General features: G+C 41.3%; 1 pseudogene; it reads left to right on the forward strand.

The window, feature by feature from the left end:
• The first annotated feature begins 10,012 nt into the window (after positions 1-10,012).
• Positions 10,013-14,058, forward strand: LOC106835917 (transmembrane and coiled-coil domain protein 3 pseudogene; annotated as a pseudogene).
• The last annotated feature ends 1,755 nt before the right edge of the window (positions 14,059-15,813 follow it).

Consider the following 15,813-nt stretch of genomic DNA (forward strand, 5'->3'; position numbering starts at 1 on the left):
TATCTTCTCTATGAATATTTCCTAGTATGTCATTGATAGTATTTATATTTCCCTCCTCTGGATCCCTGAAACAACTAGAAATGTAAAGACAAACAAAAGACCTCAGATACTGTGGTTTAGTATCCTCACTATATACAATTATGAAGATCAAATGCAAAGAGGTTAACCAAAAGAACCGAAAACTAACATTCTCAGGACAAAGATATCTTTGTTTCTGTAGACTGCCACCAAACTCTTGGCCATCAACCATCTACATCTGCTCAGTTCACTTGCTGAACTGTCGCTGGGTAAAATTCCCCATTCTGGCAGGAGGAAATATTTCATTCTATTTTCTGCAGACTTTAGGTATACATCGTGATGGGTTAAGCACAACAAAGATTATAATTAACTTACAGCTGTGCTCAAACTTCAAAATCCATTCCCCAAACCACAAGTAAAGAGCAGAATCCTATTTACACTAGAGTGACTTATATTTCTTTGTCTCACTATGAACATACTTTCAAAAAAATTGTTTTTAACTTAAAGCAAACTTTAAAATTACTAAAGTACCATTTTGAGAAGATAGAAGTATTGATTTTTATTTTTAATCTCGAATCAGAACTCTACTTTTTTCTTTTCTTTTTCTGGTCATTATACTCATCCAGTTCATTTTAGCTCCTTCTGAGAGGATTATGTAAGACTATAATTTCTCAGGTGTGGGTGAACTAGATTATGTTATTAGCCAGCTAGAATGTGTTACCCACAGAAAGGATCATCAGTAAAAGTGTAGACCCAAGCATCCTAAATACAGAAGGAGATCACTTAATACTTTATTTTTCCATTGTTCATTCTTTTATGTTTTCTTTTAGAAAAATGTATATGATCATGTTACTATAGTCAACATTTGTTCCTAATAGTGTTATGAGGCCATTGAGTTATTGCTTAAGAATTATTATTCCAGTTATGAGAATTAGTGCCAGAGTCCAAATTTTTCCCTGATGTTTCAAAAACTTATATTCAACAAGCTACGGAAGTCTGTATACCCTTCAACCTAATAGAATGATTTCTAGAAATTTACCTGGAGGACACAACCACTGATCTGCATATGGAAATGCAAATACACAAAAGAAGACTGTTAAGAGTACATTTATTATAATAATGGAAAAATATAATATCTAAAGAGTAAACTGGTTAAATAAGCAACAATATATCTACAAATGAAAGATTTTATGATCATTAAAATTGTTAGATAGTTGACTTTAAAAAGGTGTTTCCTAAAAAGTGTTCTCTAAAACACTAGCCCTGTAAGATGTTCATAAGTATTTCAGATCCTTATCCCAGTTTTTAAATATGTGTGGGAAATGCTCAGAATGCCTTCAATTGTGAATAACAATGCCTCTAAATTTGATCTGGTTTAAACTCTTAATGTCTTGACTCATATAGTTAAAAGTCTAAAGTAAGTCTATGTATTCAGCAATATTTCAACCAAGGCTCTAGCTCCTATATACTTTGATTCTCTTAGCTCTGTCTTCCTCCACATGTTGGCTTCATCTTCAAACTGGCTTTCCTTGTGGTCACAGCCATTGAGGATATATAATGTGTTATACCAGAATGTAATGTGCATCACAGGCAATCACTAAGAGATTGCAATGACAGAGAGAAATCTCACTGTTTTATACAGCCAAGCAAATACAATGCATTACATATATTTCTCAATGTAAACAATAACTAATCCTCAACTAAGAGGACTTGACAGCACAATGTGTCACAAATAGTTTATCTTAAATTCACTTGATAATTGGGCGACCATCTGTTTCAGCTAATTGACCTTATTTAAAGGAATAGTAAACTTCTCATATCTTTATGACAAGAGGTAGTTTTGCAACTTGGAATGAGACATACTGCCCAAATTAGGTTCCTACCCTCTCACAGAAACTGAGAGAAGGTATGCTGTGTTTCTTCATGATTACATTTCAAAGTGATGGCTCTCAAGTCCTTGAAAAAGACATTCTGGGGTCAGAAGGTTGGCCTAAGTCTGATCTAGCTTTTAAAAGGATTTACATAACTTTCAAAGAGACATAGAAAGAACTTAAAAGTTTCCTAAAGTAAATACTCTAGGAAAAGGAAGGAGGAAAGTCACTTCTCTTATTTTCAACAGGAAGAATTAAATATAAATTAAAAATAAAAGGCTCATCCTTACAGAACACTGCCAGCCCCGGGCTGGGCAATGTGCTTCCTCAGCCAGATGGGGAGAGGGGAGAAAGTATAAAGACAGGCTCTCTCTTCTCCAAGTGGAGAGTAACTTCTCTTCAGTCTCTTCAGTCTGGTGGAGAAAGTCTGACAAAATAAAAAAGACTGCACTTGTTGGCTTAGGAGTAGTAAACTGGTTAACTATCAATCTCTTTTTTTATTTATTTAATTAAGGTCACATTGGTTTATAACTGTCAATCTCTTAAATAACAACTCTGACAGGGGAAATGGGAATTACCTGGTCCTGAGTCTTTCAGAACGCACACACTCTTGGAGGTAGAGGGGAGTCAATTCAGTTCAAACCACACAGGTAGGAAGAGAGGACGGAAGAGAGGGGCACACATGCTGCCAGGAAATCAGTAGCAGAGTTGGAGAGAACCTTCTCAGATACTCATCCCAGGGCTCCTTTCTTTACCCCATCTGCCCTCAAGTTGGTGTTAAGGGGCTACACATTTATTTCAGTGGTGCCGATATTGCCCAATACTGTCTCAGAACTGCTCTGGGTTTACCTTCAAAGTGGTGATTCATTATTTTAATATCTTAAGTAATGGTAAATCATCTTTTGTGGGTGAATTTCACATCACGTAATGGCCAAAAGTTACTTAAACCAAGACAAGTAAAAAAAGAAATTGCACTGAAAAATTCTACTGGTTGCAGAAGTGAGAGAAAATTATTAAATAGCTAGAAATATTTTCCTGTGTGGTTTATGAACCTCCTCTAAACAATAGCAGCATTGATCCCTTGGGTACATTTCCTCCAAAGGTGCTGCTTTGAATGGGAATGTATATATCTGAATGAAACTAAATTATAAAATCTTAATTTAAAAAATGCCTTGATTCTTTACAGTAAAGGAAATTGCTATTTTTTGGCATGTTAATCATTAATATACAAATATCCCCAATTTGAATATTATAAATCAGTGGTCTATCTTGCTAAATAGTTTGACAAGCATTAAATTCAATCTATTGCAACCCTTTATAAAATTAAAAATCTCTCATTTCCTGGCAGACTGGGTGAATTGGGTGAATGAAATACCACCTCTTATGGTTGTCACAACTATAAAATGTTACTTGGATAGATCATTGCATTTTATTTAGCTGGTGGTGACAGCATACAGACATTTTAGTGCATCTTGGTGTACCAATAATAAAGGGTACAACTATTCATTCTAAAACTGCAAAATTATATTGTAAAAAATGATCAGATGAGAGTAGGTCTTAGTCATTTCCTTTTTGTACCCATAGATAAAGGTGTTGTGATGGTTGATTTTATGCGTCAATTTTACTGGGTCACAGGGTGCCCAGATACCTAGTTAAACATTGTTCTGAGTGTGTCTGTGAGGGTGTTTCTGGATGACATTGGCATTCGAATCAGGAGACTGTGTAAAGAAGATGGCTCTCCCCAGTGTAGGTGGGTCTCCTTCAATCTGTGTTATTGTTCTGTTCAGGCCTTCATCAGAGTAAGGAAGAATTAGCTCTCTCTGCCTGGCTTCCAGCTGGAACATTGGTCTTCCCTTGCTTTTGGACTGAAACTTACCCCATCAGCTCTCGTGGGTCTCCAGTTTGCCACCTGCAGATCTTGTGACTCATTCTTAACCACAAGAGCCAACTCCTTAAAATAAATAAATAGATAGATAACTCCATCCATCCATCCTATTTGATTCTGTTTCTCTGCAGAACTTTAACTAATACAGATTTGGGGATGAGGGAAAAGGAAAAACACACTTAAACTAAGAATCATTTTTAATGTCATTTATAGCCCACACTAGCTATACATATACACACACAAATCTGCTTTACGTCCATTGTTTTATAGATTGTTAAATCATTAGGGTATAACCTTGGAAAAAGTCATACAATTTCAGTTCTAGAATTTTTTAATTTGGTCATTTTAACTTGGACGCATTTCCTCTTCTGGTAGGGGATAAAAGTCTCCTTTACTAAATTGTTTGGGATGGGGAATTCATGTGCTCAGCAGAGCTTTTCATTTATTGACCCCATCAAGAATAGGTCCCTGGCTGCTTTTCTCTGCTCTTACCTGTTTCCAAATATTCTTTCTCTCTAAACAGGCCAGCTTCCTGTAACTGCTGCTTACCAATTTGCTAACGGATGTTGTTCCTGAGACAGTTCTCTCAGGTCTTCATGTGGCCAGGGGCTCTAGTCTGGTCCCTTTGGCAGCAGAGCATGGCCAGGACCTGGTTGCCTGGTCCTGAGAGTTAGACTCTCCCTCCTCCTTCCCCCTCTCCACAGCCAATGTTCTCTCATCTCACCATATGCTACTACTCTATTCATTTGATTAATATTATAGCATCACTCTGCTGGCCAGAGGGCACACAGTGGTAAGAACTCTGACCCATGGAGCTTACAGTCCAATGGAGGATTCAGACATTAAATAGACAAATGATTATTTAACTGCAAATTGAGGCAAGTGTTACAAAGGAAAAACAAACAAATATAATGGAACTTTTTCCTTTTGAACTCCTTGGTTATTGGCCTAAGGGTCTGTAACAGCTAGTCAGGGTAAAATCAAGAAGGAGTTAGGGTGATGAAATGACTTTGTGTAACTCAATTCCCCAGGTTCCTCCTACCAAGGATGCCATAAGGCTAGAATAAGAGGAGAAAAGTCCCTCTCCTCTGGGTCCTGAGGGATAAAGCTGTGTATCACATACTCCTAAAACATCTGATTGTCAACTTCTTTCACTTTATGACCATCTTTCTATTTATACTGACTTCAACTTATAGCTACCAGATTTCTCTGATTATGTCACTTACTACAGACTTTATTAGCTTGGTCATCTCTCCATTCCATGGTCCAATCAGTGAAAAACAAACAGTCAGTGACTGGGATTCCAAGCAGTACTCCTGTGCATGTCTCATCTTACAGAAACAATACAAGGTCCATGTATTTTTTTGTTTTCTTCCTTTTTTTTTTTTTGGTGAGGAAGATTGGCCCTGAGCTAACATCTGTTGCCAATCTTCCTCTTTTTGCTTGAGGAAGATTGTCCCTGAGCTAATATCTGTGTCAACCTTCTTCTATTTTATATGTGGGAAGCTACCATAGCATGGCTTGACGAGTGGTGTGTAGATCTGCACCTGGGATCCGAACCTGCAAATCCCAGGCCACCAAAGCAGAGTGCATGAACTTAACCACTATGTCACCAGGCTGGTCCCTATTTAACTTTCTTTATATAGCTTATCTTCTCCACACAGCGCTACCAAAAAAAATCCCAATGGGAAAAATACCATATGGATGGGATGCATTATGCTTTATGCAAAATATCATGCCCCTCTTCCTATAGCCCCATTCACCCTTGCTGACCCTCAACCAGTTCATGTACTTCAACTTTATCTTTCCTTGAACGAATAGTTTGCATCAGGTACCTGTTTGGGCTGGAGTGAGGGTTAAGATAGGGATCCTTACAGAACTGGGGATCAGTTATCAGGCCCAAAGTGTCCTCTTTTGGCCTTTCCATAAAATCTATTTGGTACTCACACACCTATATGAATACCTAAGATATGCCTGCTGCATGTGTCAGACTTTGTAAATTACACAGCTTGGGCCATCAAATTGAGACGCTCATTTATCAATGCTTGCTGTTTTATGGTTTATAAAATATCCTCATCAAGCTTATCTTATACTTACGCCTTCACCTTCCTTTACCTTCCATCCAATCCTTGGGAAACCACAGACTGAAGGAAAAACATTAAAGTAGGAATGTGATGTTTCAGATAGGAAAAAAGAATATGGATAGAGTTGCTGAGATCCTAGGTCCTTAAAAATTATTTTTCTGATTGTTAAATAAGACATGTCCACTGTAAAAAATGAAAAGAAATTATAAACAAGTATGATAAAGCATAATTTATTTCATCTTTCCCCCGTATTTGAGTATGTAGGTAGTTGCCTTTTTCTACTATTAAGGAACAATGCACTAGTGGACATCTTTGTATGTAGAAGCCTTGGGTACTTTCGGGTGTTTTTCTTTAGAATGGTCTCTCAGATGGAAAGTTACGAGGCAAAAGGGATAAGCATGTTTCAGACTCATGAGAAATAGTACCAATCCAACCCAAATGGCTATATTTAGTTATACTTCTAAGATCAGTGTCTAATACTGCCTATTTTATCATAGACATTTAATTTAGAAATAATGCGATTATTTAAGAGTAAAGACAGAGATAAAAGTCTGAGTGAATAGGTAGCTCAAGAAGCTAAACATTCTCTGAGCACCTTTGTAGAAAAGGCAGGGTTCAGGAAATCTGGGAAGACATTTATGAATCTTGGTTCAGTGGCTACAAAGAGACTTTCCACACCCGAACAACAGCAACAAAATGACTTTCTCTAGAAACCAAATAAACCGTGAGAAGTGTTCAACTAAAATCTATTCAATTTAACACCCAAATACCATTGGCTTATGTCAATGTCTCACCCTGTCTGCCACCCCCATCCTGGCCCACGCTTCCATCATCTCTCTTGACTTTTGTAATAGATGTGTAACTAGTTTCTCTGCTTCCATTTCACTTCTCTCCAATTCATTTTCCTTATTGTGTCTGGAATAGTCTTTTTATAAAAAATGAAATTCTGATTTGTCATTTTTCTGCTTGTGACGCCAGGTACCTGAGGGTTATGTAGATAGTAAACTAATTTGCTGTTTTCCTGTTTAACTTGAGGGCTGACTCAGGGGTCTCCAGGATTTGTGAGCTTGTTTTCCAAAGGATTTGTGAGCTAGTTTTGCAGAAGAAAGAGAATGTCTTCTGGGAGGTTGTGATCACTGGATGGCTGGCCCTCTGCAGCCATTGAGCCCATTGGGGCTTTTGCCATTGCCCTGGGGCTTATTGGGAGTGACCCCTCTGTTTCCCATCAGCTCCTCCCCGCTTTCTGTTTTTGGGGAGGCTGATTTGAGAGAACCCAGGCTCTCACCTACTTGTTTTGGCCAATTTGAATAAATCTTTCTCCATCTCCCAGCACCAATGTCTTAGTGTTTGCCTTGCTGTGCATCAGGCATACAAACTTTAAGTTAAGAAGTTTAGTATCACATGTATCTCTTCAAAAGCTTCCTGCTACTCTTAGAATACTCTTAGCTAAAAATGAAAATTCCTGATATGACCATCAGGGGCCTGAATGTCCTGGTCTCTGCCTCTCTCCCCAGCCTCAATGCATTCTGCTTCTTCATCTCCTTTCTACTTCTAACAACTCTGCCTTCTTCCCAGTCCTTGAATAACCCTCACTCTCTCCTACCTTTGTAAAGAAAACACGTTCCATCTGCCTGATTTTCCTTTCTCCTTCCTCCAACCTCTGTTGATTCCTTTTTCACCTTTCAGATATCAGCTCACACATCACATCCTCACTCCCTAGCCAAAAGAGCACTCGTTTTTTCCCTTCAAAATATTCATCACAATTAATAATTACTTATTTATGAGATTATTCAATTTTCCACACCAGACTGTAGCTCTTGGTTGGTTCAGATATGTTTTGCTCACCTTTGAATCCTCAGCACCTGGCAGAGTGCCTGGCACATAGCAGGAATTCAACATTATTTATTTATAGAATAAACAACATTTATTTCTGGAATGAATGCATAAATCTGAATCCAGTGTGAGTGCTGGAGAACTAGTAGGAAAGGAGAGCCACTCCAGGTTATAGGCCATGGAAAGTGCTGGCCAACTGAAAATGCATCAGACAAACATGAGACAAACAGAGAAACAACATTAACAACAACAAACATCAAACAGAGAACGTGGAAAAGTGGAATTACATTTTCCGACGGGGCTAGGCTAACTGAATAATGTGACATTCTATAACTGCCTTTGGGGCTTTTGACAAGTTATTTGATCTCTTTGTTCCTGAAATGCCTCATCTATATAATAAGAATGATAATATTTGATTTACGTATTTTTTAATATCAAAACTCTATGTAGCTTTTACTCTGAATTTGATTCAAACTACAATAAAATAACGTGCACTTTGATACAGTGACAGCGTGGGTTGTATTACAGTAGGTGGGCCAGGAAGGAAACTGTAAGAGGAGGAAAAGAAGGAATCAATAAAATCCTCAGCAGGATAAGCTTTGAAGGAAAAATTTCTATCCCTTTTACGATGAAGACTTCAGTTTGAGATATTTGTTTTAGGGGAAATTACGCAAGCTAACTCAATAATAACCACACAGTCCTGAGTTCTCTGCAGACATTAGGGCTGCATGCAGCAAATTACTGGAACAGCATATAGCTAGGGGGAGTTAGCGTGCTGAGCTATGCTGTTCCTGCTGCTTTTAATAGAAGGAGAATAAATAAAAACTTAAAGATAAATAACTTTTGAGTTCCTATTTGGGCAAAACTTCCTCTATAAAAAATTCCAGCTTTTCTCTAGCCTAATTATTGGTTCTTCTTTTTAGATAATCAGACTCTCCTACTTTATCTTCATTTGTGTAATTAACTAGGTATTAGGACCGTGATTCAAACCCATAACTCTAGCAGGGAAAACATTACAGCGTGAGCAGTGAACATCCATAGGGAACACAAACCTGTAATAAATCATATTTAGTGTGAAGATAATCTGAGTTTTGCACAGTTTAGGCTAGAAAAATATTTAACTGACAGTTAAGATTCAACTAAGGAAAATTCTCAGAGCTATCTTGCAACCTAAAGCGTGAGAAAGCGGATCCACTGTGGTGCGGTCTCCTGATGCTATATACTGGAATTAAAGAAAGTGGGTACAAATGATGACAAACATCTGAAAGCTGGAATGTTCAGCCCTTGAAAAAGTATAGAAAACTGTACAGTTTTCTGGGAGTAAAGTGGTATCTAACTGAGGGAACACGTCCTAAGGGAAGAAGTCTTGTTTGACATCATTCTGATTTCTCCAATAACAGAGTCCTTCAGATGGAATACAAAGTGTTAAAGTCCATGCTATATCAAGCGATTTCTGAGCAGAATTATTATAAAAGAAAAAAAAAATCCATCCATATCACTTAAGTTAAACACTGGTTTGTCTCTACCAAGTCTTGTGCTGACCCCTAGCACCTTTCAGCAAAGTTTCACAAGTCCTTACAAATGAAACAAATAGAAAGTGCAAGATTACAGAAATTGCAACCAACCTGAAATTAAGCTTACAGTTGTCCTATTTTAAAAAGCTTTGTAACACAGGGTGGAGAGCTTCTTTTTTTTACAGATGTTCTGACCCCCAGAAAGAGAAAATATTAGTCATGTTATATTCAAGCCAAAAGAAACTTAATTTAAGGATTTTTTTTTCCTTAAAGATTGGCACCTGAGCCCGCCCACCCCGCGGCGGTGGCGGCGACAGCTGAGGCAGCCCGCGCCGCCCCCTCGACCGCGGCTCCCGGGGAGAGCCCGAGCACGGCGGGCAGCTCGCGGCGCGGCGGCCCCGGGGGACGGGAAAGTTGCCAGCGCGGGCGCCGAGATGCCGGGCAGCGACACCCCGCTCACCGTGGACCGGACCTACTCCGACCCGGGCCGGGACCGCTGCAAGAGACGGGGTGAAGTTCCCAGTGAAGGGGTCGTGGCGGGCATCCCGATTACCTGGTACTTTGGGAAGCCAGAACCGACTGGTCACCTCGTTCCCTTATGCGTTTTCTACCCTGGCAACTGAAAGCTGTCATCTAGTCAGAGAGAAAGTTGGGTACCCTAGGAGATCTGGATCTCACAGTTGGTTAGCACACAGAGATGCAGGAAAGAGTGGGACTATCCTGTGTTCAACTTGCGAAGAGAGTAGGGAGTTTTTATCTTGTGAACACTTGCAGTTTGAAAATCTGGGACTTGAAGTATGGCTGCTGTGTGTGTACAGATTCTGTCACGGTCGTTGTCCTTCTGACTTCAAATCTGAAAGCACTCCTGCCATGTCTCTTTCAGGTAGAGCGTCATGACATGAATACCCTAAGCCTGCCCCTCAACATACGCCGAGGGGGCTCAGACACCAACCTCAACTTCGACGTACCAGATGGCATCCTGGACTTCCACAAGGTCAAACTCAGCGCGGACAGCCTGAAGCAGAAAATCCTAAAGGTAACAGAGCAGATAAAAATAGAGCAGACGTCCCGTGATGGGAACGCGGCGGAGTATCTGAAGCTGGTCAGCAGCGCGGACAAGCAGCAGGCCGGCCGGATCAAGCAAGTCTTTGAGAAGAAGAATCAGAAGTCAGCTCACTCGATCGCCCAGCTGCAGAAGAAGTTAGAAAAGTATCATAGAAAGCTCAAGGAGATCGAACAGAACGGAGCCTCCAAAAGCTCAAAGGACTTTTCCAAAGACCACCTGGAGGACATCCAGCACTCTCTGAAAGATGCCCACGCCAAGTCTCGAACGGCGCCCGGCAACATGGAGAGCGGTAAATCGGGCATGCCAGGGGTGTCCCTCACTCCCTCCGTGTTCGTCTTTAATAAGTCCAGGGAGTTTGCCAACCTAATCCGTAATAAGTTTGGCAGCGCCGACAACATCGCTCACTTAAAAAATTCCTTAGAGGAGTTTAGGCCCAAGGCGAGTGCCAGGGTCTACGGGGGCAGCGCGACCATTGTGAACAAGCCCAAGTATGGCAGTGACGACGAGTGTTCAAGTGGCACCTCGGGTTCCACCGACAGTAATGGGAACCAGTCGTCCGGGCTGGCGGAGCCGGCACGCTGGACAGCCAGGGGAAGCTCACCATGATCCTGGAGGAGCTGTGGGAGATCAAGGACACCCAGGCACAGCTGGCTGAGGACATCGAGGTGCTGAAGGTGCAGTTTAAGAGAGAATATGGTTTTATTTCTCAGACCCTGCAAGAGGAGAGATACAGGTACGAGCGATTGGAAGACCAGCTCCATGACATGACGGACCTGCATCAGCACGAGACAGCCAACCTGAAACAGGAGCTGGCCAGCATCGAGGACAAGGTGGCCTACCAGGCCTAGGAGCGCTCGCGGGACATCCAGGGAGCCTTGGAGTCCTGCCAGACTCGCATCTCGAAGCTGGAGCTGCACCAGCAGGAGCAGCAGGTGCTGCAGACGGACACCGTTAATGCCAAAGTTCTCCTGGGCAAGTGCATCAACGTGGTCCTGGCCTTCATGACTGTGATCTTGGTGTGCGTGTCTACCATCACCAAGTTCGTCTCACCCATGATGAAGAGCCGCTTCCACATTGTCGGCACCTTCTTTGCTGTGACTCTTCTTGCAATATTTTGTAAAAACTGGGACCATATTCTGTGTGCCATAGAAAGGATAATAATACCAAGATGAGGCTCGCTGCTTGCTGTCCTCCAGTTCTTTCAAGTTGTTATTTTAAAGAAAACTCTGTGCATTCTCCCAAACTTTAAAAAGAGGTGGTGCCGACGGAAGATTACGAGGAGGACTGGGCTGTGCATTGTAAATAATTCCAAGTCTCTGAACTTGGTAGCAGTTACCAACTCAGCCCTCTGCTTGGTTAACGTGACTCTGTTTCCGAGCTCTCCCCACCTTGCTCTCTGCCTTAATCAGACCAGATTTCCTGCCCGCCTGACTAGCCCAGCGTAGTAAACCTCTGATTATTGACCACCTGCATAACTAGTGATCCAGAAGAAAAAGGGTTTTCAATCTCTGTAGCGTCTTTCAAAATTGAGCTTTACTGTTGCCAGTGGTGCGTTTTCCCTGAGTCCTGTATGCAGCAAGGATGTGCCACGACTTGGGGACGGGACGGAGCACAGGCGCTGGCTGTGTTGAACACTTGTGGCCCATGGAAGCACAGGAAATCCCGAGTAATCTGCCCTTCTTGTCCACAGATGCCCATAGTCCCGTATGTACCCAGTGTCCACAGTGGTCAATTACGTGTGACTCTTCGTAACATGGAAATCTCATCACACACCCATTTATCCGTCAGAAGTCTGACTTAGGTGTTCTGTTGCACTTTAGGTGGTAAAACACGAGGGTTTATGAATGGGGCTTTGCCTCCTCACCCCCAGGGAGCCGCACACCTGATTTCCTCTTCACAGGCTATCGAATGCCCCACCTTCAAAGCATACAGAAATGCTTCCAAACCCCTCCTCAAATCGTGGTTTTAACGTTAATTCGGGGTCCTGCGAGCACTGCTCTGGAGTTTGTGTCTCGGCAAATCTTAATTGTGAGAAACCGCTTTCGAGGATGTGATTCACTTTATTCACAGGGCTGCGAGGGATTGCAAAGCTTACTCAGTAAATGAAAACAAATGATGCTCATCCTGCAGGGTGTTTTTCTCGGAGAAGGACAACAGGCTCATAGTTTATTAAACTAACGTGCACTGAGATAGGAACCCTGGAAGCAGGAAGAAGGTATGGCATGTGGTCTAAGTGGGTGGCAGTTAGATCAGTGGGAACAAATGACTTGGATGAAGATGGAGAATGTCCTCTTAGGACCCTGAAAGACCAGGGGGAATAAAATAAATTAGATCCAGTGTCTGAGTCAAGGTCGCCACATGTCTCTTAGGATCTTACTGAAAGTAAGTTCTAAGGTAATAGAGTGGCCACACTTCCACTGAGGTGAGAGCATTCAAAGTTGACATCTTTGGCCTCTTTGGGGATGCCATTCACTGCCTTTAGCCCAGATGACACTTTCCTTTAAATCTCTTTCCCTGTGTACATAACAAAAAGGAAAACAGAGAAGATTTTAACAGAAACTGCTATTCAGCCCACCGCCCCCTCCATCATATGAAGGCGGAAAGATACATGTTAGTGTACATTTTCTTCTAGAAAACATCAGATCGCCCAGATTAAGTGCAATATTTTGCAAACAGCTGCTCTTAGGGAAATCTCCTGAAAAAATGTGACAGTGTGCCATGGTCTGAGAGAATGGAACAGTCGAGCATTTTGTACCAGTCCAGTGTGTGTGAGACTCATACAACTCAGAGCTTTCTCTTTTTTTTTTTAAGTTTACAATTCAGTGGTTTTAGTAAATTCACAAACTTAGGCAACTATCTAATTCCATATCTAACTCAAGCTTTTTAAAATAATAAACATCATTTCTTGAAACCTTTGGCTATATAGTATTCTGGATTCAGGGAAGAGGGAGTTACTAGTCCCACCCCCATCTCCTGGCTGTGTCAGACTCTCCCTGGGTCCCCCAAGTTGGCTGTCAATACACTGTGATCCCTCAAATCCAGGGGACAGAAAAGGGTTCCAGGCCCAGGGCAGGAAGGGAGGAAGAATGGTATGCTTCCTTTTGCTTTTATATTTCAATGGCTGGCATCCCCCTTTATCTGTGGGCATCAGTCTCCATGTGGGCTGAGGGCTGGGTGCAACTTACACCCCTAAAATAAGCGGCCTCCTGGGTGGGCTCCTTTTGATCTCTATGGATCTTTCTCACGCACTTTGGACATGCCAGGGGTTGGGGTGGGTGTAGATGCTGCTGTTAGTTTAGGGAGAGTGAGATTTCTAGTCCTGGAGGTTAAGGGCTCCGGAAGGATTCCAGAAAACTTGGGGTTCCTTCTCAGGTCTCCACACTCCGCTCATCACTCAGCCTAGCAAGTTTGCTTTGGCGCTTTCCAGACCTGTGAACAGTGAGTCTCCTCCCCAGGGGGAGAAGTGGAGAAGCAGACGGAAAGGAACACAGTCTGCCCCCTCCAGTCTAGAGCGGTTAACAGAAGCTGCTAGAAACTGGCTCTCTTCAGAAGTATCATGGCGTCTAAATCAGCTCACCTGGTCATGAATTCTTTTTAAAGAATTCTTGTTTCCAATGATTCTCATTAAATATCAGATAATGTTGTTTTCACCTGGATGTGCTCAGCCTGCACAGCATATTTATTTTGGAGTCTTGCTGAAAGTTCCTGAAGCTTTTTAATAAGATGATATACTCCAAGGAGACTTGCACTCTCTCTCTGCAGTTTTTTATTCTCTTCTTTGGGAATGAACCCCCCCTACTGCTTGTTTTCTTCACTGTGTAAGGAGATTAAATAAAGTTTTATAAATATACAATTAAAAATAGTGATCTAGCTATGACATATCCTGGAATTGTATATTTAATTTGCATTTAAGCCAACACCCTTTTCCCCCACCTTTCACACGTGGTAAACGTCTGGTGCATGCCTAAAGATGACAACCAGTTGTTGGACGGGTGAGCACCTGCTCACTCAGTGAACGTTCGTGAGGAATTTAACGCGTTGGCCCTTGGATTCTAGCACTGGGCTTTTTGGTGACATATTATTTTCATGATCACCAAGATAATGGTAGTTTGCTGAGGACAAAACAAAAACCTAAAAATACTCTCTTGGGGGTTTTGAATCAGTTAGTCCAGCTTATATCTTGAGTATGATTAAGCCAGAACGAAACATCCTCCCCCAAACCCCCCCAAAAAAGTCAAACTTGTAATGAAGCAGAAAACAAAAGGACTCCACTGCTGGTTTTGGACAGTGAAAGTAGGGTCAGTCCCAGGTTTCTAGCTTGTCCCATTAGTGGTTTTGCTTACATAGTTTCTGTAATCTATTGATAAAAGTCTTCTGACGCTGCTCCCCTTTGCGTTTCAGCCCGTAATGCTGTTATCCCTGTCTGTCAATTAGTATCCATGCGATTCTAGCCCCTCTCCTACTTTGTCACTCTTGTTTTCATTTGAATATTGCCCCACTATGTATGTTTATTGCCCTGCTATTTCTCTGGCACATCAGGTTTAACTATGTTCAATAATAGCGAGGGGAACCAGCTTCCCTCAGGCAACTAATTACTTTTGTCCTTTTTGTTTGGATTTGAAATACCGAATTATTTTGCATCCAATGGGAACGTTTTTGTATTGAATCCAAATCTAATTATGTTGGTTGGGGAAAACACTTAAATATACTTGTTAATATGAATGTGTGATTAAACAACCTATTTTGCGTATTTCTATAATTTTGAGGAAGGAGGATGGGGGTAAGACAAAATGGCATTATTTAAAATTCAGGGCTTTATCTGGAGAGAGAGATTGCAAGAAGAGTAGCACGTGTGCTGAGGAAGGAATTGATCTAAAAAGACCAATCCCTGGGAAGAATGAGATTGGCCTGTTTACATCAGAAGTATTCAAGAAGCTAGAAGAAAAATAGTACAGTTAATAAGAGTTTGGTAACCCCTAAGCTGTAAAGCAGAACTAACCTGAGATTTTCTAAAGTCAGTACAATTCTCTGTTTATAAGAAGCTGGAAAGTAATGTACCTCGATTGTTTTGGGAACGATTTATGTGTTACAGTTTTAATTTATTTAAAGCTGTGTTTGTCCTAAGAGAAATGTTTCAACAAAACGTGCTCTCCGTCGAAGATCTGTTTAGGCAGTAGTTAGCAGCTGTGAAAGTAGAAACTGGAAGTGTTTATTGTGAGGTCTGTGGAGAATTTCCATTTTGTGGGATCCTATATAGTTTTGTGTCAGCCTAAAATTGTGAATTCTCTGGAGATCTTCACCCCATTCAAAGCAGGAGCCGTTATTTTTTTAAACAAACACTTGATGTTAGCTTTGATGTTAAATAAAGAGCTAGATTTCTTAAATTTAAAAAAAAAAAAAAAAGATTGGCACCTGAGCTAACATCTGTGGCCAATCTTCTTTTTTTTTCTTCCTCATCTTCTCCCCAAAGGCCCCCAGTACACAGTTGTATATTCTAGTTGTAGGTCCTTCTGGCTCTGCTATGTGGGATGCCACCTCAGCA

The sequence above is a fragment of the Equus asinus genome, chromosome 10, assembly GCF_041296235.1.
Source record: "Equus asinus isolate D_3611 breed Donkey chromosome 10, EquAss-T2T_v2, whole genome shotgun sequence".
Taxonomy (NCBI): domain Eukaryota; kingdom Metazoa; phylum Chordata; class Mammalia; order Perissodactyla; family Equidae; genus Equus; species Equus asinus.